Raw genomic sequence first — 23345 nt, 5'->3', positions numbered from 1 at the left:
GTAAGAAAATCCAATTGAAAATCTCTGTCTGACGTAGTTTACATGGCCATCAGTTCCGCTGACTTTGTCCTTTTTATTGCCCCGTGATTTCCTGTTTATGTTTTGTTTTTTGCGTTTCACTTGTTCTCTATTTTTATACACTACACCACAAGGTGGGGAGGATATTATGTCTGTATATTTGTTTGTAACATATAGAAGGAAGCGACTTAGACCTATAGTTCCTTTTAATGATCTGCATAGAATCACATTGTGAGTCGATTTATGCATGTCCGTCCGTCTGTCAATGTATTTTTGTAAAGAAAGTACAGGTTGCATTTTTCGCCCGATCCAAATAAAATATTGCACAAATTATTTGTTTGGCCCAAGGACCAACCCTATTGAAGTTGGCAAGAATTGGTAGTTCAAATTTAGATATAGCTCCCATATATTTCTTCAACCGATTTCGGGTTAAGTGTGCACCAAATGTCCAATATCAGTCCAAATGACCTGCATGTTGGCACATCCAACCGAATTTAGTCTAGAAGCAAGTACATCAAATTTGATGAAAATCGTTCAGATATAGCTATAGCTCCCATATATATGTTTCATCCGAATTGCTGTTTAAGTCCCTCATATGCGTAATATGCATTTTACAACAATCATATTTGGTACCGGACATGAGATATAACTCCGAAATAAGTGTTTGAAATGTTGTCAAGATCAGTTCAGGTTTGGATATACTCCGATATATATCGGTATCCGATTTCAGGTTTATTTTGTACCAAATGACTAATATCAGCCCAAATAGAGTGAATTGTGGCACTTCCAACGGAATCCAGCCCAAAAGCAAGTACTTCAATTTTTTGCTGAAAATCGTTTCAGATATATAGCTATAGCTCCCTTATATATGTTGAAATCGATTTGGTGTTAAAGTCGCTCACATGCGTAATATACACTCCACAACAATCATATCAATGGTACCAATTGTCAGATACCGCTCAAAAATAAGTGCCTAAAATATTGCCAAGATAGGTTTAGATTTCGATATAGCTCCCATATATATCTTTAGCCGATTTCAGGGTTTTTGTGCACCAAATTGCTAATATCAGCCCAAATGGCTCTTCTGACGAAATTCAGCCCCAAAAGCAAATATTTGAAGTGTTGGTGAAAATCGGTTTAAATATAGCTATAGCTCCCATATATATGTTTTATCCGATGTGGTATTAAAGTCCCTCACTTGCGTAATATCCACTCTAAAGCAATGCTATTCGAACATCAGATACAGCTCGAAAATACCTCAGCCAAATTTTATCGAAATCGTGTCAGATTTTTATATATCCTCTACAGATCCGATTTTACGATTATTGCCCACCATATATGTAATATCAGCCCAAATTTGATCGATTATTTCACATTCAGCTAAATTTTTCCACTTGGCGAAACTCGGTCCCGTATATCTATTGCTCCAATACAATTTTTATACCCTACACCACATAGTGGTAAGGGTATTATGTCTTTGTGCATTTGTTTGTAACAGGCAAAAGCAAACGAGATAGATCCATAGTTCCTTTTGATGATCTGCATAGAATCACATTCTGAGTCGATTTATGCATGTCCGTCCGTCCGTCTGTCCGTCTGTCCATGTATTTTTATAAACAAAGTACAGTTCGCATTTATTGCCCTATCCAGATGAAATTTTGCACAAATTATTTGTTTAGCCCAGGAACGAACCCTATTGAAATTGGAGATAATCGGTCAAAATTTAGATAAAGCTCCCATACATATATTGTTGTCCGATTGTGAACTAAACGTGTAATATCAGTCCGAATAGTATGGAATTTTGCACGTACGATCAGATAAAACCTCAAAATAAGTATGCCAAATTTCATCGAAATCGGTTCAGATATAGCTATAGCTCCCATATATATTGTTCATCCGATTTGTTATTTTTGTCCTCCGCAGTCGTAATATGCACTCTGTAACAAAAAAATTTGGGGAAATATATCAAATACAGCTCAGAAATACATTTGCTAAATTTTATCGAGATCGGTTCCGATTTGGATATATATCCCATATATAACTTTGTCCGATTTACCTTTTATTGTGCACCAAACGTCTAATATTTGCCCAAATGCCAAATTTGATGAAATCGATTCAGATATAGCTATAGCTCCCATATATATTGTTCATCCGATTTGTAGTATTTGTTAACCACAGCCGTAATATGCACTCCGTAACAACGATATTTAGGGAAATATATCAAATGCAGCTGAGAAATATCTTGCCAAATTTTATCGAGATCGGTTCAGATTGGGATATATCTCCCATATATATCTTCATCCGATTTCAAATTAATTGTGCACCAAATGGGCAATACAAGTCCGAATTTAAAAGACACAAATGCTTCGGTATATTTACTCCTTTGAACTTTAAATTATAATTATAATCATAGCGTGTATGATTGAATTCTCCCATAAAAACTTTTAATTGTTATGTGGAGCTCTACTTAATTAGCAAAGTGGTGTAGGGTATCATAAAGTCGGCCCCGTCCGACTTTAAGACTTTCTTTACTGGTTTTAATATAAATCTTATCGAAGTCATATCGATTTAGTTTTGGATATATTTCCCAAATTGTGGCTACTCTAAAGCCATGATACGCATTCAAATAAGATTTATAGTTAGTATGATCTACTTCACATTAATACCCAATATAAACTTGTTTATACCCTCCACCATACTATGGAGGGTATATTAACTTTGTCATTCCGTTTGTATCTCCTCGAAATACTCATTTCAGACCCAGCAATCAGCGTCAAATTCTAAGTCGATTTAGCGATGTCCGTCTGTCTGGCTAAAATTTTGCACACATGCTTATTTTTCCAGTAGGCAGGTTAAGTTCGTAAATGGGCCATGTAGGTCCACGTTTTCATATAGCCCCCATATAACGGTACCTCCCGATATTCGGTATTTTGATAATTTTATCGACATTATTAACCGGAATTGTTTCAAATTAGGTATTTGAAGTTCGATATGGATACTATAGCATATGACAGAAAATTTTCTGTGCAGATCCAGGTCTTCGTATAGCCCCCATGTAACGGTACCTCCCGATATTCGGTATTTTGATGATTTTAGCGACATTATTTACCGGAATTGTTTTAAATTTCGCGTTTGAAGTTCGTAATGGATACTACAGCCTATGACAGAAAATTGTCTGTGCAGATCCAGGTTTTCGTAGAGCCCCCATATAACGGTACCTCCCGATATTCGGTATTTTGATGACATTATTCACCGAAATTGTTTCAAATTTGGTATTTGAGATTCGTAATGGATACTACAGCCTATGACAGAAAATTGTCTGTGCAGGTCCAGGTCTTCGTATAGCCCCCATACAACGGTATCTCCCAAAATTTGGTATTTTGATGATTTTAGCGTCATTATTCACCGGAATTATTTCAACTTACGTATTTAGAGTTCGTTATGGGAACTACAGTCTGTGATAGAAATTTGCCTATGCAGTTCCAGGTCTTCGCATAGGCCCCATTTACCAGTACCTCCCTATATTTGGTATTTTGACAAGTTTAGGTACAATACCCATCGAAATAGTTTGAGATGTCGTATTTGAAGTTCGTAATGGATGCTACAGCCTATGACAGAATATTGTGTATGCTGCTCCGATATAACGGTACCTCCCTATATACGATATTTTGATGATTTTAGCCAAATTATTCACCGTTTATTTCAAGTTTCAAATTTGAATATGGTAATGACTTATGACAAACAATGCCTATGTAGGTCCAAGTCGTATAGATCCCAATATAACGGCTATATTCGTTTTTTTTAAATTTTAACATAATTTTTTAAGGATTTTATTTTTTTGAAATTTTCTAAATTCGTTACAAATGGTGAAGGGTATTCAAAGTTCGGCCCGGGCGAAATTACTGCTTTTTAACTTTTTTTTTTGCTACAGGAGCTCTAATTAATACTCATAGTGGTGTAGGGTGTCATATAGTCGGTGCCACTTGACTTTTGACCTTTCCTTACTGATTTTTTGCTGATATTATTCCGTGGTTTCCATTAATAAATAGCCTTGCTACGAATCTAATGTTAATTTCAATTCTGTGTTTGTGTGCGCGGGAGGTTGCTTTGGTAGTTTTCTCAACGATTTTCTTTTAAAATTAACACAATACAATTACGCAGTTGTTGTTTTTGTCGTTTTATGCTCCAATAAATTTCTATTGCTGCTGCTCACTACCGCAACGGTTGAAGGAAACATAAAAATTTAATTGTCCTTTATTCAGTTGACGAAAGCAAAAAAAAAAAAAAAAAAAAAAGGAAATTTGCAACCTTTTAATTTTTTCGTTAAAATAATTGGTAAGCAATTTTGCTTGCGATGTTGAATGGAATAAAGGAATATTCGTAAACAAATGAAACCCCTTGGAAATGTCAAACGGTTGGGTGGCGAATGGCCAAAAAAATGTTGACGGGTTGTTTTCAGGGACTTTTTCTGTTGTTTTAATGTAAAGAATAACGATGTGGTCTTAAATGTTGTGGTATAGAGTTATGTGGAAAATGGTGGGTGGCAGAGGTTGAGAAAATGCAATCAACAGATATTTGTTGTAGAAATAATTTTGGCTTTGATAAATAAAATATTTTAAATGCAGCGAAAAACAAAAATATCCTTTACCAATTTTCCTTATGTGCCACTGGAGATATGGTATTAAATATTTCCATATACCAGGTCAAACTACCCGGTAACTAACCAATCCACCATTTACCTGATGCACTTAATTTCACTACATATTACATGAAATATTTTTATACCCTTCACCATATATAGTAACTCATCGAAATAATAATTTTGGACCCAAAAAAGTATATCTGTTCTAGATTAGCGTAAAATTCTAGGGCGATTTGGCCCTACCCAACCGTCCGTCTGTTGTAATCTCGCTAGAGTCAAAACAAATAAAGATAGGAAGCTTAAATTTTGCACCGATCTGTTTTTTGTCTGCAGGCAGGTCAAGTTCGAAGATGGGTAATATCGGTTCACGATAGCGTATAGCCCCCGTGATTTAGCCATATTTTCCAATGGAATTGTCTGAAATTCTACACAAAAAGTCCTTTGTAACTATTTTACTCCCCGGAAGAGAATTGTTTATAAAGGTCCACAATATTCAGGGTGAGATAAAAAACTGCAACGAAGTCAAACACCATAATTTTTATTTATTTTTTTTTAATTTTATTTGAATGAAAGCAATTTAATGTCGGAAATAGCATCAAATTTTAGAATAAGTTTAGATTTGTTCGAATTGTTCACCTTTGCCACGAAAAAGGTTACCAATATGACGGCCAAGGTTGACGGCCAACGAAGCCGTCACACGCCGCCTGAATGTTGCTCTGCGGTATTTTTGCCCATTCCGACGAAGCGCTTGGTTGAGGTAATCGACACTTTGGTATTTTTTAGTGCCAACCTTGCTATCCAAAATAGTCCAGACACAATAGTCGAATGGATTGGTATCCGGAGATTTTTCTGGCCATTGTGCGCTGGAAATGAAGCGAGGAACCTCATTTTGTAACCATTATTGGGTGGCGCGTGCTGTGTGCGATGGTGCTGAGTCCTGTTGGAATGTCCAAGATTTGCGGCAAATATGTTTGCGTGCCCAAGGCTTTAATACACCCTTCAGAAAATTTTCGCGATAATATTCGGCATTTATTATGATACCACGTTCGATTAATACAAGCGGAGAGCGACCATAGTCTGTTATGGCGGCCCACACCATCTCCATGGCCGTCGCTTGAGTTCTTGAGTTCTCTTTGGCAAGTAAACACGATCATTTTGTTTGTTTACAAACTGCTTGACAACGAATGTTTTCTCGTCGGAGAAAACCAAATTCGACAGTTCACCACTTTCGGCCAAGTGAAGAAACTCTTTAGCTGTTATGAGTCTATTTTCTTTCTGTTGCGGTGTAAGTTCTTGCAGTTTTTGGAATTTCAATGGCTTTACTCCAAGCTCATTTTTAATATTTGTCGAATAGAATATTACGATATGTTCAGCTCACGAGCCATTTTTTGGCTACTGCGACGTGGGTTTCGATCAAATCGCTTCTTTACTTTTCGAACCGTTTCTGCTGATGTTGCTGTTTTCTTCCGTCCACTTCCTTGACGTCGGGCTACGATACCAGTATCACGGTAAGGGGCGATGGTACGAGACACAAACGATTTATTCACATTTATGTGCTGGAGTGCTCTAACGATAGCCACTGGGTGGTTTATTCTGACCCTAACCCTTACTCCATTTTCAATTCGTGAGGATCGGGCCACAATTGTGACCTGTAGCGTGATTACATATTTACATGGACAGACGGACGGACGGATATACATAACTAGATCGACTCAGCTCGGCGAGATAGGAAGATCCATATATACTTTCCTATGTCGGAAACCATTATCTCGTCGTGTTGCATAATTTTTGGCCCAAACAAACGTATAACACCCCCAACACATAGTGTTGTAGTACCGTACAATTATTAGTTGTAGAAACATTTGTATACCCTCCACCATACTATGGAGGGTATATTAACTTTGTCATACCGTTTGTAACTCCTCGAAATACTCATGTCAGACCCAACAAAGTATATATATTCTTGATCAGCGTAAAATTCTAAGTCGATTTAGTCATGTCCGTCTTTCTGTCTGTCTGTCTGTCCGTCTGTCTGTCCGTGTGTTGTAATCACGCTACCTTTCGAACGAGTTGAGATAGAAGGCTACAATTTTGCACACATGTTTATTTTTCCAGTAGGCAGGTTAAGTTCGTAAATGGGCCATGTAGGTCCACGTTTTCATATAGCCCTTATATAACGGTACCTCCCGATATTCGGTATTTTGATGATTTTAGAGACATTATTCACCGGAATTGTTTCAAATTTGGCATTTGAAGTTCGTAATGGATACTACAGCCTAAGACAGAAAATAATCTGTGTAGGTACACGTCTTCGTATAGCCCCCATATAACGGTACCTCCCGATATTCGGTAGTTTGATTATTTTAGCGACATTATTCACCGGAATTGTTTCAACTTTGGTTTTTGAAGTTGGAAATGGATACGACAGAAAATTATGTGGGCAAGTCCACGTCTTCGTATAGCCCTCATATAACGGTACCTCCCGATATTCGGTATTGTGATGATTTGAGCGACATCATTTACTGGATTTGTTTCAAATTTGGTATTTGAGATTCGTAATGGATACTACAGCCTATGACATAAAATTATCTGGGCGGATCCACGTCTTCGTATAGCCCCCATATAACGGTACCTCCTTATATTCGGTATTTTGATGATTTGAGCGACATCATTTTCCGGAATTGTTTTAAATTTGGTATTTGAGATTCGTAGTGGATACTACAGCCTATGACAGAAAATTGTCTGTGCAGGTCCACGTCTTCGTATAGCCCCCAAATAACAGTACCTCCCAAAATTCGGTATTTTGATGATTTTAGCGTCATTATTCACCGGAATTGTTTCAATTTACGTATTTAGAGTTCGTAATGGCAACTACAGTCAGTGACAGAAATTTGCTTATGCAGTTCCAGGTCTTCGTATAGGCTCCATATATTAGTACCTCCCTATATTCGATATTTTGATGATTTGAGCGACATCATTTACTGGAATTGTTTCAAATTTGGTATTTGATATTCGTAATGGATACTACAGCCTATGACAGAAAATTGTCTATGCAGGTCCACGTCTTCGTATAGCCCCCAAATAACAGTACCTCCCAAAATTCGGTATTTTGATGATTTTAGCGTCATTATTCACCGGAATTGTTTCAATTTACGTATTAAGAGTTCGAAATGGGAAATTTTTTAAGGATTTTATTTTTTTGAAAATTTCCAAATTCGTTCCAAATTGTGAAGGGTATTCAAAGTTTGGCCCGGCCGAACTTACTGCTTTTTAACTTGTTTTCTTTGGTAAAAGGAATATTTTGAATGCTGCGAAAAGCAAAAAAATATCCTTCATCAATTCTAAACTTGTGAGACAATGTATTAAATATTTTGAAACATCAGGTCACACTGCCGTGTAAATATTCAGCCCACCAGTTACCTGATACACTGTATTTCAAGTTACATGTGTAATTAATACTTACATTAAATATTTTTAATGCTATATATTTAATTATTTAACATATCCCCCCTCTCTCTCTCTCTCTCTCTCTTTGTTATTTTCCATTAATTATCATTGGCATTGATTTGCATGTCATTCCTCTTCAGTTGAAAGGAGCTTTTCATTATATACATGTGTACATGTGCTTATGTATGTATTGATAATGTTGCATATGTACTTATAATTTAATGCAGCAACTCCGGATTTTCATTATATTGCACACCATCCGCTGCCACACAAACAGACATAGCACGAGAATCAGTGAAGAAATCCTGCCATGCATGCATCAACTGTTTGCTCAATGCAAAATGGTTGAACAAACTTTCGCCCAAAAAGAAATCGCGAAATTTTAATTTCTTTACTTAAAAACATTTCTTCCACCACCACCATCGTCGTCATCTGGAAAAGTTATGCAAACGGCAGTTCCCAACATTATACAATTGGTTTGGGGGGGGAGAAGGTGTTGCATCAGTTATGCCATGGATTTAACCGGATACTGGATTCTGCTCTCGGCTACCATTACTTAATCAATGTGTAATGAAATTGCAAAAATTATAACCATAATGCAATTTTTTATCTTTGGTGGTAAATTTCATTGATGGCAGATGTTCACAGCGGGTTGGATGACATGCATGAGTGTGTGTGTGGTGGTGCTTGCTTTTTGTGTGCACTGCGTTAATGTGTGGGGGTGCGTATATTTGCTTTCTTTCAACGATATATTAAAATATTGGTAATGTAATTCCATTATAATTAAATCTATATATATAAAAATCAATTGTTGTTTGTTGGTAACGGAATCAGTTGGAAACGGCTGGACCGATTTGCATAATTTTTTGTACAAACGTTCGTCATACCCCGAGTTAGGTTTTTAAAGAAAAAAATATTGACCACGACTCCTTTTACGCCCACTATTACGATTTATCTAAAATCTTTATATTTGCCAAAATAGTGAAGATATCGGTTTGAGAATTAGTACACGAGATGCTGTTGGCTTTCCATCCAACCCTAAGTACTTATTTAGGGGCTGAGGAACGTGCCTACTTTTAAATCTATCTCTCTATATGTAAAAGAAAGTTTTGTTAGTTACTACTCTTATAGCATAAAGACCGCCGGTCTGATTTTAACGATTTAGACAAATTCAGAATTGCTTCTTGGCAGAAAAGAATAAATTCCAAAAAAATCGCGTAAAAATGTAAAATTTGAACATTTTCATTTTGACTTTTAAAATGTACAATAGTAATGTTTTATATTGCATATTTTTTTCCATTTTGACTTACTATTTTCGAATGTACATTTGTAGTGTTTTTTTTTTGTTTTTTTTTTTTTTTTTTGGAATTCTAATATAATGTGTAGGTTTTTTTGGGTAGTATAAAGCCACAACGGATAAAACTGTTATTTATAGATTTTATGTATTTATTCGTAATACATAAAATCTATAAATAACAATTTTATCCGTTGTCGCGTTATATGAAAATTCTAAAATCGGGAAAAATCGACAATTTTTCAATGGAATCGAATTTCAAAATAATAGTACATTCTACCGACAAACTTAGTAAGGACCTTTAAAAATTTGCCGCAAGAAAAAATCAGCGAACCAGTTGAAGATTCTTTTTCTTTTTTCTATATTGAAGTGTACACTTTTTTATTGGTTTGAATTCTGAATGAATAATATTAAAAATTAAATAAGGGCGCAATACGATGTTAAATGCTTTCTACTCCAGGACCTACATCGTGCTTCAGCTGGAAGATGCGAACACATTTAAACAAACAAAAATTACCGAAGAAGCGATATGGGGTTAATTTCAAAAAGTGGACCTGCTTCTTTTATATGACAATAAATTGTCAAATGAGAACGCAAAATGCAAAATACATTGGGACTGCAATCAGTCAAATACCGACTATAAAGAACGCAAAATAGAAATTCTACCTAAACATTCAAGATACCTTTAATCGCTTTGGCGGGTCATAACCCCCGATAACGGAACAACCCGATTTCAAGTATATTCTACATTTTAACCCTATTTTTCGTACTAATTTTAGCTTATGTTGATAATTTAAGAAGAAACCATCTTTGCAAAAATTTATCACGTTTTGGTATCACCATCATATGATTTAAGATATTTTCGGGGTCTTGGTCACTTTATCATTTTTTGGCCCTTTTTTTGACATCTTTGTTTCTAAGGGGGAAGAAAACCTGTTCTTATGACAGATAATTATCCTCATAGGAATTTATTTAAGTATAGTCCCCACATTGGTCTACCCCCAAGTCCACTTTCCCAACCAATGTGTGGTCAGAAAATAAAATTTGGTATTCTATTGAATTTGTAACCCCCAAGAGAATATTGGTTGGGAACGTAGATTTGGGATGTACGTCTATATGAAATACACTCCGAAATGTCAATCTGGGACTCATTCAGTCGGAAATTGTGGCATAAACATGAAAAAAAAATACGAAATTATAAAGTAACTTTATTGGATCTCCACCGCACAATTTAAATGACAAACAATAAATGCCCATCTTACGGTAATCGGAACAAAAGAGTAATTTTTTGGCTATTCTGACAACATTCTGCCTTCAAGTATGAGGTGGACAAAACTGAATACCACGCAGTACGGGATTTTAAACGTTGAAAATACAAATTTCAAATTATAGCTCATTTGAATGCTTTTTACAATATCAAAAATTTAGCTAAATTTTCACATGGGGCTATTATAGATGTTCTTTATCATATAGGTATTTAACACTCAAATTAAAGCCTATAGCTGAAAAATAAGATCAGGCTATTTAAAATATCTAAAACCGACCGTAATTATAACTTTTGCCATGAATATTAATTTATATTTAGTCATGGAGTCATTACTCATAATCAAGTCATTACTTATAATCAAAATTGTGCCACCTACATAAGTCAGATCTGTGATTTATTATGCTTTAAAGACTAAAAGTACGGGCCGGCAAGGCGGACCGGGCCAGCTAGTTAAATATAAAATTATATAAAAATTAAAAGGTCTTTTGTGGGAACTTTGGAAAACCCACAGCAAACAATAATGAAAAGAAGTAAGCAAAGGCTATAGCCGTGTGGGGTCGACCATGTGATACCCTACAACACTAGAATATGTTCAAGGTCTCCTTATATCCAAATCCATTATGGAAAATTTCGTTTTTGAAATAATGTCAAAAACCCCGGTCCAAATGTTACCCTTAGGTTTTTGACTCGGAGAATTAGGCCAATATTTACGCACTCCATCGTGTTGTATTCAAAACAATTTTCACACGAAAGTTGTGGTCCATTCTATAGTTAAATATAACCCAATAGTCTTTTAAAATTCTAGATTTCTTCCCTGTTCCTAACCCTCTACTGATGCGAAATTCCGTGTCGATTAGTTTTTAACTGTGGCCTACAGAGCGACTACAAGATTACAACAATTAAAAATTTTTAGTCCATTTGAACCTCTAAATGTACATCTTAAGAACAATAGGCTTTGACTCTGACCCTAGCGCTACCCCATGTAATTTCGTGAGCATCGGAAAATAATTGCGACGTGCATATAATAGCCTCAAAGCGTAGTGTTGAGGAGTGTAAAAATTTAGAAAAATTTTTAATTCAAAATTGTAAGTCAAATTGAAAAAATTGCATGCGATAAAAAATATGAAAAAAAATTAAAAAAAATTGAACAAAAGATATTAAGTTTTTATTGCTATATTTTTTCGCGAATTTCCTAGATTTATACTTTTCTGGCTAGAGACCATCCCGCGGTTCTTGACTTATAAGGAGAATAAATAAGATATATTTCGTTTACATATATATTATTCCTATTTTGCTATATATCCGATTTCTTGGCTATCAGCATTACTTCATTGGTCAGGAGTGACTTTTTTATGTATTTGTGATTTGGCTGGGGTTACAAAATATTCGCGGTTTAGTGGAAATTTTCCTATTTTCTTACATAAAAGTTAGGGTCTTTTTAGCCCGCTAAATATTGTCCGATGACCGAGCAAATTGGTAGGCCTCTGCCCAGTCTTAAACTTTAACTCCATGTAAATTTCCGCGTCGATTAGTTCTTAATTGTGGCCTATAGAGCAACTGCAAAATCAGGAAAATTTTTGGCCCATTTTAACCCTTAAATATCGTGCTATCAACTCCAAAAACAATAGGGTTCTATTATGGTCCTATCCCCACCTCCATTTTCAATTTCATGAGGATCAGGCCATAATTGCGACCTGTAGCGTGATTACAAATTAACATGGACAGACGGACGGACGGACATACATAGCTAGATCGACTTAGATCGGGGAGATAGGAAGATCCATATATACTTTCCTATGTGGGAAACCAATATTTCCAGGTGTTACATAATTTTTGGCCCAATCAAACTTATAATACCCCATAGTGTTGCAGGGTATAAAAATTTCAACATGAAAGGCTAATTTTTACACCCTACAACACCATGTGTTGGGGGTATTATAAGTTTGATTGGGCCAAAAATTATGTAACACCTGGAAATATTGGTTTCCCACATAGGAAAATATATATTTGGATCTTCCTATCTCGTCGAGCTGATGTATGCCCGTCCGTCCGCGTGTCTGTCTGTCCATGTTAATTTGTAATCACTCTACATGTCGCAATTATTACCCGATCTTCAATGGAAATTTGGAATGGAGGTGCAGCTAGGGGCAGAATAGAAGCATATTGCTTTTGGATATGATCGCATAATATTTAGGGGTTGAAATGGACCAAAACCTGAAAATTTTTCTGATTTTGGGGTTGTTCTACAGGTCGCAATTCGACGCGGACCTTAGTATGGGAATAGAACTTAGGCTGGGAAGACGTCTTCCAATTTTGATGGTTATCGGGCCATATTTAGTGGGTGAAATAGGCCATAACATTTATGGTAAATTAAAGTCAAAATTTCCATTAAACTGCGAATATTTTTAATCCCGGAGAAATCACAAATATATGAAAAGGTCCATTCTGACCGTAACGTAGATGCCGATAGTAAATATATCGGATATATATAGCGAAATACAGGGTGAGATGAAAAAACTGCAACCAACTTCAGGCTGCTGTCATTTCTAAGCCACTCGCCCGACAGCTGTTAAAATTATTCCAGTGACAGCTCATTATAGTGTTTACAAGCATACAAAAGCATTTTTGGTGAGAATTTTCCAGAAAAAAAGTTATTCGTGATGGAATTCAAGCGTGATAGTGTGATTTCTTTATATTTGGTTGGAAAACCAAAAGTGGCTATCGTTGGAGCACATCAGCATTTTAATGTGAATAAATCTTTTGTGTCTCGTACCATCGCTCTTTACCGTGATACTGGTAGCGTAGCCCAACGTCATGGAAGAGACGGAAGGACGGAAGAAAATAGCAACATCAGCAGAAATGGTTCGAAAAGTAAAGAAGCGACTTGATCGAAACCGCTTCGCAGTGGCCGAAAACTGGCTCGTGAGCTGAACGTAATATTCCATTCGGCAAATATTGAAATTCGGCAAATATTGTGGTAAAGCCATTGAAATTCCAAAAAGTGCAAGAACTTACACCGCAACGGAAAGAAAATAGACTCAAAAGAGCTAAAGAGTTGTTTCGCTTGGCCGAAAGGGGTGAATTGCCGAATTTGGTTTTCTCGAATAAGAAAACATTCGTTGTCCAGTAGTTTGTAAACAAACAAAATGATCGTGTTTACATGCCAAAGAGGTCAGCTGAAAATGTGCACCTTCGGTCGCCCGCCAGAACTCAAGCGCCGGCCGTTGTGATGGTGTTGGGCGCCATATTAGCCGATGGTCGCTCTCCGCTTGTATTATTCGACCGTGGCATCAGAATTAATGCCAAATATTATCGCGAAAATATTCTGGAGGGTGTATTAAAGCCTTGGCCGCAGACCTTGGATATTCCACCAGGACTCAGCACCATCGCACTCAGCACGCGCCACCCAAGAATGATTACAAAATGAGGTTCTTCGCTTCATTTCCAGCGTACAATGGCCTCCAAAATCCAAAAAAGATTGGCACTAAAAAATGCCTCAAGCAAGCGCTTCGCCGGGAATGGTCTAAAATACCGCAGACCAACATTCGGGCAGCGTGTGAGGCTGAAAATAACTTACAGGCGAAATCCAAAATACACAAAAGGCGAACTTCTGGATTTTTTTAAGCTGATTTCGTTGACGAATATAGCCAAATATCATAGACAAGCAAATCATATAGGGAAGCAGTCTAAATTAATTGAAACGGAGGACCCTCTTGCTTCTGGAGATGATCGCAAAATATTTAGGGGTTCAAACGACCCAAAAACAGAAAAAAAATCCTGAGCATACAATTGAAGCCAATCGACACGCCTGAGAAGAGAGTTAAGGACAGGGAAGAATTCTAGCATTTTGGATGAAGAGCGAAATATTCCAAAATGAATTTGGACATAAGGGGGCTTCTAACATATTGTAGTGTTGTAGGGTATCACATGGTCGGCTCCGTACGACTGTAGTCTTTGCTTACTTGTTTTCTATAAGATTGTTTTTAAATATTTTTTTTTTATAATTTCCATTTTTTAATTAATTTTTCTACTTAACCTTCAGCTAATGTCTTCGAGGTATTTAACTGGGTCAACAATGCTGGTCGTGCATGAAAAACAAACCGCAAAGGACGAGAGAACATCACGACAAGTTGATGGTAGAAAATAGAAACGGAATGCTTTCATTAAATAACTCCGGACAATGGTTTTGAATTTTCTTGGAAAATAAAGGAAAAGAAAATGTTCAAGAGATGGTAGGGTTATTTTATGACGAAATTTTAAATGTAAATCTTTTCGATGTATTAAAATCAACAACACAATTTGAACTCCGCCCAGTTCATTAAATTATTATTAAAATAATGAGGAGGCTCCCAAGAGAGGCATTCAAAAATTGGTTTGTCCCCAAAAGAAATTATAAACTCTTTAAAAACTTATAATAATATTAGCTAAAGGATCATCGCCAAAAGAAAGGTCATACCGATAATCAAATTTCACTTAACGCTCTTAATGTCCCATTCTCACAAGAACTTATTATTCATTTCAAAACCTATGGCAATCGTTTTCTCCTTTTCCCCCTCCGACCCTCTTTCATTTTGCAGTGATTGCCTCATTTTGTATTCATGACAGTAGTTCGACTAACTTGCATAGAACTTTTATTGAGTTCTGTGCCAACCAACAAAGACTCGAAAGTTTTCAAACACAACTACAACAACAGCAAAAACTAAAATAAAAACAATGTGTTAACAATTTTTGCAAACAATTTCATGGGACCGACCGACCACCGACAACAAAATTACCATCACTTGCAAATGATTGTTTACCCTTTTTTAAGGAGTTGCAAAGGAAACTATTCCAGGAGGGAGAATAAAAGTGGGGTGGTATTGAGGATAAACCAAACTCAAATGATTATTAAATTATCCATTTCGCAGCTACATCGGAGTTTTAGGAGGGGGGAACTTAAGCGCCAGACATCCCTCATAAATATGGCGAGGGGCCAGGGATTAGATCTCATAGACGAGCTGAAGGTTCAGCGAAGACGAGCTGGAGTGCCAGGATGTCTTTTGCCACGATATGGAGGGTTAGAAAATCCATATAGACGAACTGGAGGGTACGAGAGCTGCTCAAGGGAGGGCCACGGGGTGTCTACAGACGACCACGCGAGTCATGGAGTCTCTATAGAGGAGCTGGTAGGTCAGGAAGTCCCTATAGACAAGCTGGAAGATCAGGGAGTCTCTATAGACGATCTGGCGGGTCGGAGAGTCTCTATAGACGGGCTGGAGGATCAGGAAATCTCTAAGACGAGAGGCCCACGGACTCTCTATAAACGAGCTGGGGGGCAGGGAGTCTCTATAGAAAAACTACAGAGTCAGGGAGCCTCTATAGACAAGACGAAGGTTCAGGGAGTCTCCATAGACGGGATGGAGGGTCAGGGAATATCTGTAGATGACCGGCGGGAGAGATAGTCTTTGAAGACAAGTTGGAGGGTCAGGGTGAAATGAAGGGCCAGGAAATGAGAGAAAAGTCTATAAAGAAAGACCTAAAGGGTTGAGGACTGTATACTTCAAGGGATAATGACCGGGCTGAAAACTGAAAGTTGACAATAAGAAGACTAAAAGCCCGAAGGCAGAAGACCCGAAGGCTGTAGATGTGACGGTGGAAGACCTCAAGGCTTAAGGGCCGAATACTGAAGACGTAGGACCTAAAACTTAAAACATGATTGCAGAAGACCTGCAGGTCTGAAAGCTAAAAATATTAAGGCTGAATATCTTAAGCCGAAGACCTAAATGAATGAATGCTGAAGACTTGAAAGCTGAAGAACTGAAAAGTCCTGAAAGCTGTGTAATTGATGTCCAGAATGCTGACGAATACCTGAAGATCTGAAACCTTAAAGGCTAAAGACAAGAAGTCCTGAAGGCTGAATACTTGAAGACTGACTACCTATAGGCTGAAGACCTGAATGTCTCATAGCTGAAAAATGAAGGCTGAAGACCTAAAGCTCAAGATTTAAAGGCATGAAGGCTGAAGACCTGAAGGCAGAATATCAGAAGGTTGAAAAACTGAAGCTTGATCTGTGGATAGAAGACCTAAAGGCTGAAGACCATAAGGCTTACGAACAGAAGACTTTAAGACCTGAATGCTGACGAATACCTGAAGGCTGAATACCTGAGGAACTGAATGTTGAAAACCTAAAAGATGGAGACCAGGAGTCCGTAAGGATGAATACTTGAAGACTGATTAACAAAAGGCTGAAGACCTGAAGTACTGAATGCTGGCGATTAAAAGGCAAGAGGCCTTAAGGTTGAAGGCTGAGGATAGGCTGAAGGACCTGAAGGCTGAGAATAGGCTGAAGGTATGAAGGCAAACGACCTAAAGGTTGAAATCCAAAGGCTAAAGGAATGCGGAGGACCAAAACTGAAAACATGAAGGCTAAAGTCCTAACGATATGAATATTGAAGAAAATGAAGTTTGAAGGACTGAAGGCTGAAGAACTGAAGCTTGATCTGTAGGTTAAATAGCTAAAGGGTGGGAACCAGAAATCCTAATGGCCGAAGACTTTAAAATTGACGGCCTGAAGACTGACGGCCTGAAGGCTGAAGACCTGAAGTCCAGAAGTCCAGAATGCTCACGAATACCTGAAGTCCTTTAAAGATTAAAGTCGTAAGGCTGAAGACTAAAGACCCGAAGGCTGAAGGCTTAAGAACGGAAGCCTAACGATGTAAAGTCGAAGACTGATGTCCTGAAGGCTGAAGTTCTAAAGGCCTGAAGGGTGACGATAGGTATGATGAATGCTGAAGTGAGTGTTGAACGCCTGAAGTCTGAAAGATGGAGACCTGAAGTCTGAAAACCTGAAGGCTGGAAACCGGTAGGCTAAAGTCTGAAGACCAGAAGTCTAAGGACCTAAAAGCTGAAGGTTGATTACCTGTAGGGCTGAACTTGCATTTAAAAACAAGGCGAAGAAATGAAAAACAAGAGAGTTTTATTGAGGCAAACTGATGGGTCGGCCACCATTAAGATTTGAAGGGGTGGGCGGGCGAATACCTGAAATCCTGGTTGAAAACAAGAAAGTTGAATAGCTTAAGGCAAGAGGCCTTAAGGTTGAAGACCTGTACGGAGTAGACGTGAAGCCTAAAGCCCTAAAGCTTTAAGACCTGAAGGCTTCAAGGCTGAAGATATGACGGAAAAAGACCTAGCGATGAACACGTAAAGGCTTAAGGTCCGAAAACTAAAGACGGAAGTCCAAAAACTGAAAACATTGAGGCTGAAAACCTAAAGGTTTGAAATCTAAAGAAATGAAGGCTAAAGACCTAAAGCTTGATCTGAAGATTAAAGACCTAAAGGCTGAAGATCAGAAATCCTGAAGACTAAAGACTTGAAGACTGACGACCTGAAGGTTGAACTCAAGAAGGAAGAAGACCTTAAGTCGTACATGGTGACTAATACCTGAAGGCTGAAGACATGACGTCCTAAAGCCTGAAGACCGAAGACGACCTGAAGGCATGAAGACCTTAAGTCCTCAATATTGACGATCAGAAAGCAAGACGTCTTAAGGTTGAAGACCTGAACGCAGATGACTTGAAGGCTAAAGACCTAAATGTTTAAGTCCTAAAGGCTTCAAGGCTGAAGATCTGAAGTCATAAGATCTAAAGTTTGAAGACCTTAAGGCTTAAGAACCTAAGACTGAAGACGTAAAGTTTTGAAGGCTAAAAGCTGAAGACGGTTGAAGTTGAAGACAGAGGACCTTAAAATGAAGACCTGAAGGCTTAAGCCCCAAAGACTGAAGACCTAAAACCTTTAAAGATTAAAATCGTAAGGCTGAAGACTAAGAACGGAAGCCTGACGATGTAAAGTCATTAAAAAAAAAACACGAAGACTGATGTCCAGAAGGCTGAAGATCTAAAGGCCTGAAGGCTGGCGATAGGTATGATGAATGCTGAAGTGAGTGTTGAACGCCTGAAGTCTGAAAGCTGGAGACCTGAAGTCTGAAAACCTTAGGCTGGAATCCTGTGGGCTGAAGTCTGAAGACCAGAAGTCTGAGGACCTAAAAGCTGAAGGCTGATTACCTGTAGGGCTGAACTTGCATTTAAAGACAAGGCGAAGAAATTAAAAACAAGAAAGTTTTCTTGAGGTGAACTGATGGGTCGGTCACTCTTTAGATCTGTAGGGGCGGGGAGTATTTGTGGATGAGAATGGGCAAAGCAGAAGACCTTTCTAAAAAATATGCAAAGTGGTTCTTTTATTCACATTCTTCCATTTTATACTCCTTTCCTTAACTAATGAACGGTAGTTAAAACCAAATTTAACCCACTCTCTTTATTTATTTCACTGCAGCAGCCCACATTACAAAAATCTCAACACAACCAAGAATCTCCTTTGTGGAAAAACAGATAAAGTTTTCGACCTGCTGTTTGGCAAAGTGTTGCAATTATGTTTTATTAAAACAATGGTTTAAAAAGTTAAACCCACAACTCAAGGAGTGACTGCTGCTGCTGCTGCTGCTCTTCCCACTTACTCTTAGAGGTTTAACCACATGAATATAATAAAACAAATTTGTTATGACGTGCTGCTATGGTTCCCAATGTTGGATGGTAGGTGGGCAGATAGATGGATGGATGGATAGATTTTAATTACCATCCATCCATCCAGCCAGCTGGCAAAGAAAGCTACCCACCTACCTGACGTCTGAGTCTTGGTCACATGACAATAAGTGATTCTGTTGGCCACGTCTTTGGCTTCGGTGGAAATTTGTTGTTCAACAAAGTTTCTGGGTTTTTATGGTCCAGCAAGTAATGAAAATTAAAAGTTCATAAAAAAAAGACTGACAGAAACCTCGAAGGGAGGACAATTGGAAAAATTTTTTTAATTGAATTCTGCAAAGCAACACAAAACACAAAAAGGTCATATAAATATCAACTAATTATAGGGAGGTTTGTTAGAAATTTATGGTTGATTATTGATTTGGAAAAGAAAAACAAGTTAAAAAGTATCAGTCGGTTTAGCCGACAGATGTATGCCCTAAGCCAATGTTCGACTATTTAAATGTAATTTGAGTTCTGTTATGATTATTCAAATTGTTAACTCCCTATGGAGTAGGTTCCGAAGGAATGGACTAATATTGTCCATTGCGTATCGGTCCTAAACAATAACAAATAAAGAAGTATCGGTCGGTTCTGCCGACAGATGTATACCCTTAGCCTCTATGGAGTGGGTTTGGAAAGAATTGGAAATATTTTCTTTTGCAAATTTCGACCATTTGGGGGGTTACCAGAAGGAGTGGACCGATTTTGTCCATTTTAACACCAGATTTTAGTTTCAAAATTTTGAACATTTGTTGGGGAGGTACTTGATGGAGTGCACCGATATTGTCCATTTTCACACCTGACTTAGAACTGACGCAAATATTAGGATATGCAAAGTTGGAGCAAAATCAGATTATCCTTTCTCTTTCTGTGCAAAAAATATATTTTTTGAAAATTTCGACCTTTTGTGAGGGAGGTACCAGAAGGAGTGAACCGATATTGTCCACTTTAACACCAGACCGTGGGTTAATATAAATACTGGTATGTGTGAAATTTTAAGACAATCGGACTCTTACATTACATATTATGAGAGTTGTAATTATTCAAATTTTTGACCATTTGTGGGGGAGTGAACCGATATTGTCCCTTTCACACATGACCTAGCACTGACGCAAATATTAGGATTGGCAAAGTTGGAACAAAATCGGATTATCTTTCTCTTTCTGTGCAAAAAATATATTTTTTTTGAAAATTTCCACCTTTTGTGGGGGAGTTACTAGAAGAAGTGGACCGATATTGTCCATCTCCGAACTCAATCTAATGGGTCAATTTTGTCCATTTCGTATAGGATATTCTGTGCAGGAAATATTTCCTTTTGCAAATTTCGACCACTTGTGGGGATGGGGGATTGCCAGAAGGAGTGGACCGATTTTGCCCATCTTAACACCAGATTTTGGTTTCAAAATTTTGAACATTTGTGGGGGAGGTACTTGATGGAGTGCACCGATATTGTCCCTTTCACACCTGACCTAGCACTGACGCAAATATTAGGATTGACAAAGTTGGAACAAAATCGGATTATCCTTTCTCTTTCTGTGCAAAAAATATGTATTTTTGAAAATTTCGACCTTTTGTGAGGGAGGTACTAGAAGAAGTGGACCGATATTGTCCATCTCGGAACTCGATCTAAGTTTGACAAAAATTTTACGATGTACCCAGACAGACGGAGGGACGGACGGACATCGGTAGATCGACTCCAAACGATCTGAAACGGATTTGGTCCAAAGAGACCTAGGATCTAAAACCGTTGTTTCGACTAGGCACGTTTTGACCGCATCAATTGCCTGACAACAGATCTTGTGTTAGTAAAAATGTTTGTATGTGTGAAATTTGAAGGGCGTCGAATGCTTATTTCGCTTTCATTGAGGGTTTTGTTTTTTAAAATCTTGAACCCTATATAGGGAAGGTAGCAGAACTGTAGTGAACCGATATATCCCATCTTCACAGCAGATATTGTTTCAGTAGAAATAATGGGATGTGTGAAATTTGCAGAGGACTGGATGCTTATTTCGGATATTATGATCGTGTTGGTAATTCAAAACTTTGACCCTTTGTGGGAGAGGTATCAGTAGAAATTGTCCGATCTCTATCATCTTTATAACTGTTCTTGTGTTTATGAAAATATTGAGATGTGCCGATGGAATCTGAATGGAATCGGATGTTAATTTCTCGTTTCATGAGCTTCATGGGTATTCAAAAAATAGTTTGAACTTTTTTGGGGGAGGTACCAGCAGGAATGGTCCGATCTCTACTATCTTTATAAAAGATCTTTTGTTTATAGAAATATTGCGAAGTGCCAAGTCTGAATAGAATCGGGTATAAATTTCGTGTTTTATAAGCTTCACGAATATTCAAAATGTTGGCCTTTTTGTGGGGGAGGTACAGTGGAGAAGCAGTGGACTAATATATTCCATCATCACACCAGACCTTTAGATAATAAAAATATTGTGATTAGTGTAATTTAAAGACAATCGGACGCTTACATCACATTTTATAAGAGTTATAATGATTCAAAATTTTGACCCTTTGTGAGGGGGGGGGGTTACTTTATGGAGTCGACGGATATTGTCCATTTTCGCATCTGACCTAGCACTGATTCAAATATTAGAATTTGCAGAGTAAAATATTCTGTGCAGTAAAATATTCTTTTGAAAATTTCGACCTTTTTTTGGGGGAGGTACCAGAAGGAGGGGACCGATATTGCCCATCTCCGGACTTGTTCAAAGTTTGATAATAATATTATGATGTACCAAGTTTAGACCGAATTGGGTATTCCCTTCGAGAGTTATCGTGCGCACCAGCCAGACAGAAGGACGTACGGACGGACATCTTTAGATCGACTCCAAATGTCCTGAAACGGATTTGGTTCAAAGAGACCTAGAGTCTAAAACTGTTATTTCGGTGCGACACATTTGGCCGTATCAAGTGATATATACCCTCTGTAGCCATATGGCTGAGGGTATATATATAAACCATCAAAATATTCCGTTGTAATCCTCAAGGATAGAATTTTGAACTATTTAGAATTGGGCTTTTAGTTATAAGAAACCCTAGTCCTTAAAAATATCCTTAAAAAAAGTTCCAATCGTTTCTCAATTGTTCCTTGATTCAAGCTATTATAGTCCTTAAAATAAGTTGTCCTAAAACTTCAAAAATCTCCTCTACACGGTTTATAGAGTCCCCTTTGACCCGTTTGGTTCTCTAACAAACCCCCTCGATCTCCTGAAAACACCTTTAGCCTCTCAGGTTGTCAGCACAGACTATCTGATCCATTAACTCTTTTGCAAGGACTTAATTGACTTCAAGTCGTCTTTAAGAGGCTTATGAAGAATCTTATCTTCAGCTATACTCTACATGGTTTTTAGAGTCCCATTTGACCGCTTTGGTGATCTGACAAATGCTCTCGATCACCTGAAAACCCCTCAAGCCTCTCAGTTTGTCAGCACAGACTCGCTGGTCCCTTAACTCGTCTTCAGACTTAATTGTCTTCAGGTTGTCTTTAAAAGGCTTATGAAGAATCTTATCCTCTCTCGAACCTCAGCTCGGCTACAAAAATCTCTCCCCCTACAGACCATTCGTCCTCATATTCCATTGTTCTTTAAAAAAAAAAAAAAAATACCACCAGTCCCTTCAATGCCAATTTTCCATGGAATTATAATCTGGTCGATTGATATGACAAGATTCCATTTAATACCCCCATCCTAAGGTAAAGCTTATCAAAGCAAGGGGTTGTCCTGAAAATAATTTGTCTGCAATTTTCTTCGAAATACAATTGAAGTCAATCGTACAAACGTTTAGCTTTTGACATGACCCAGACGTGTGCAGCTTTTTGGCTTTTGATCTTTTTGTCCGGACAATTAAATGGCATACCAGTTATCGACGACCTTTCTTTGAATTACTGCGATTATTTGCATATCAATTTATGTTGTTGACACAATATGCCATGGCAAAGATTCAATGGAAAAACAAAATGTAATCGAAATCAGGGTGAGACAAAACAAAAAAACTACAACAAAGTCAAACGCCATAATTTTTAAATTTTTGTTCAATTTTTTTTTTTTGAATGAAAGCAGTTGAATGTCGAAAATAGCATCAAATTTTAGAATAAATTTAGATTTGTGC

General features: G+C 37.6%; 1 protein-coding gene across 2 annotated transcripts in view; it reads right to left on the bottom strand.

The window, feature by feature from the left end:
- The window catches only part of LOC101888008 (GTP-binding protein Di-Ras2), a 161020-nt gene that overhangs the window by 2858 nt on the left and 134817 nt on the right, over positions 1-23345 (bottom strand). The window lies entirely within an intron of this gene.

The sequence above is a fragment of the Musca domestica genome, unplaced genomic scaffold (assembly GCF_030504385.1).
Source record: "Musca domestica strain aabys unplaced genomic scaffold, Musca_domestica.polishedcontigs.V.1.1 35, whole genome shotgun sequence".
Lineage (NCBI taxonomy): Eukaryota > Metazoa > Arthropoda > Insecta > Diptera > Muscidae > Musca > Musca domestica.
The sequence above is the reverse complement of the archived record's forward strand: the minus strand, read 5'-3'. Positions and strand labels throughout refer to the sequence as shown.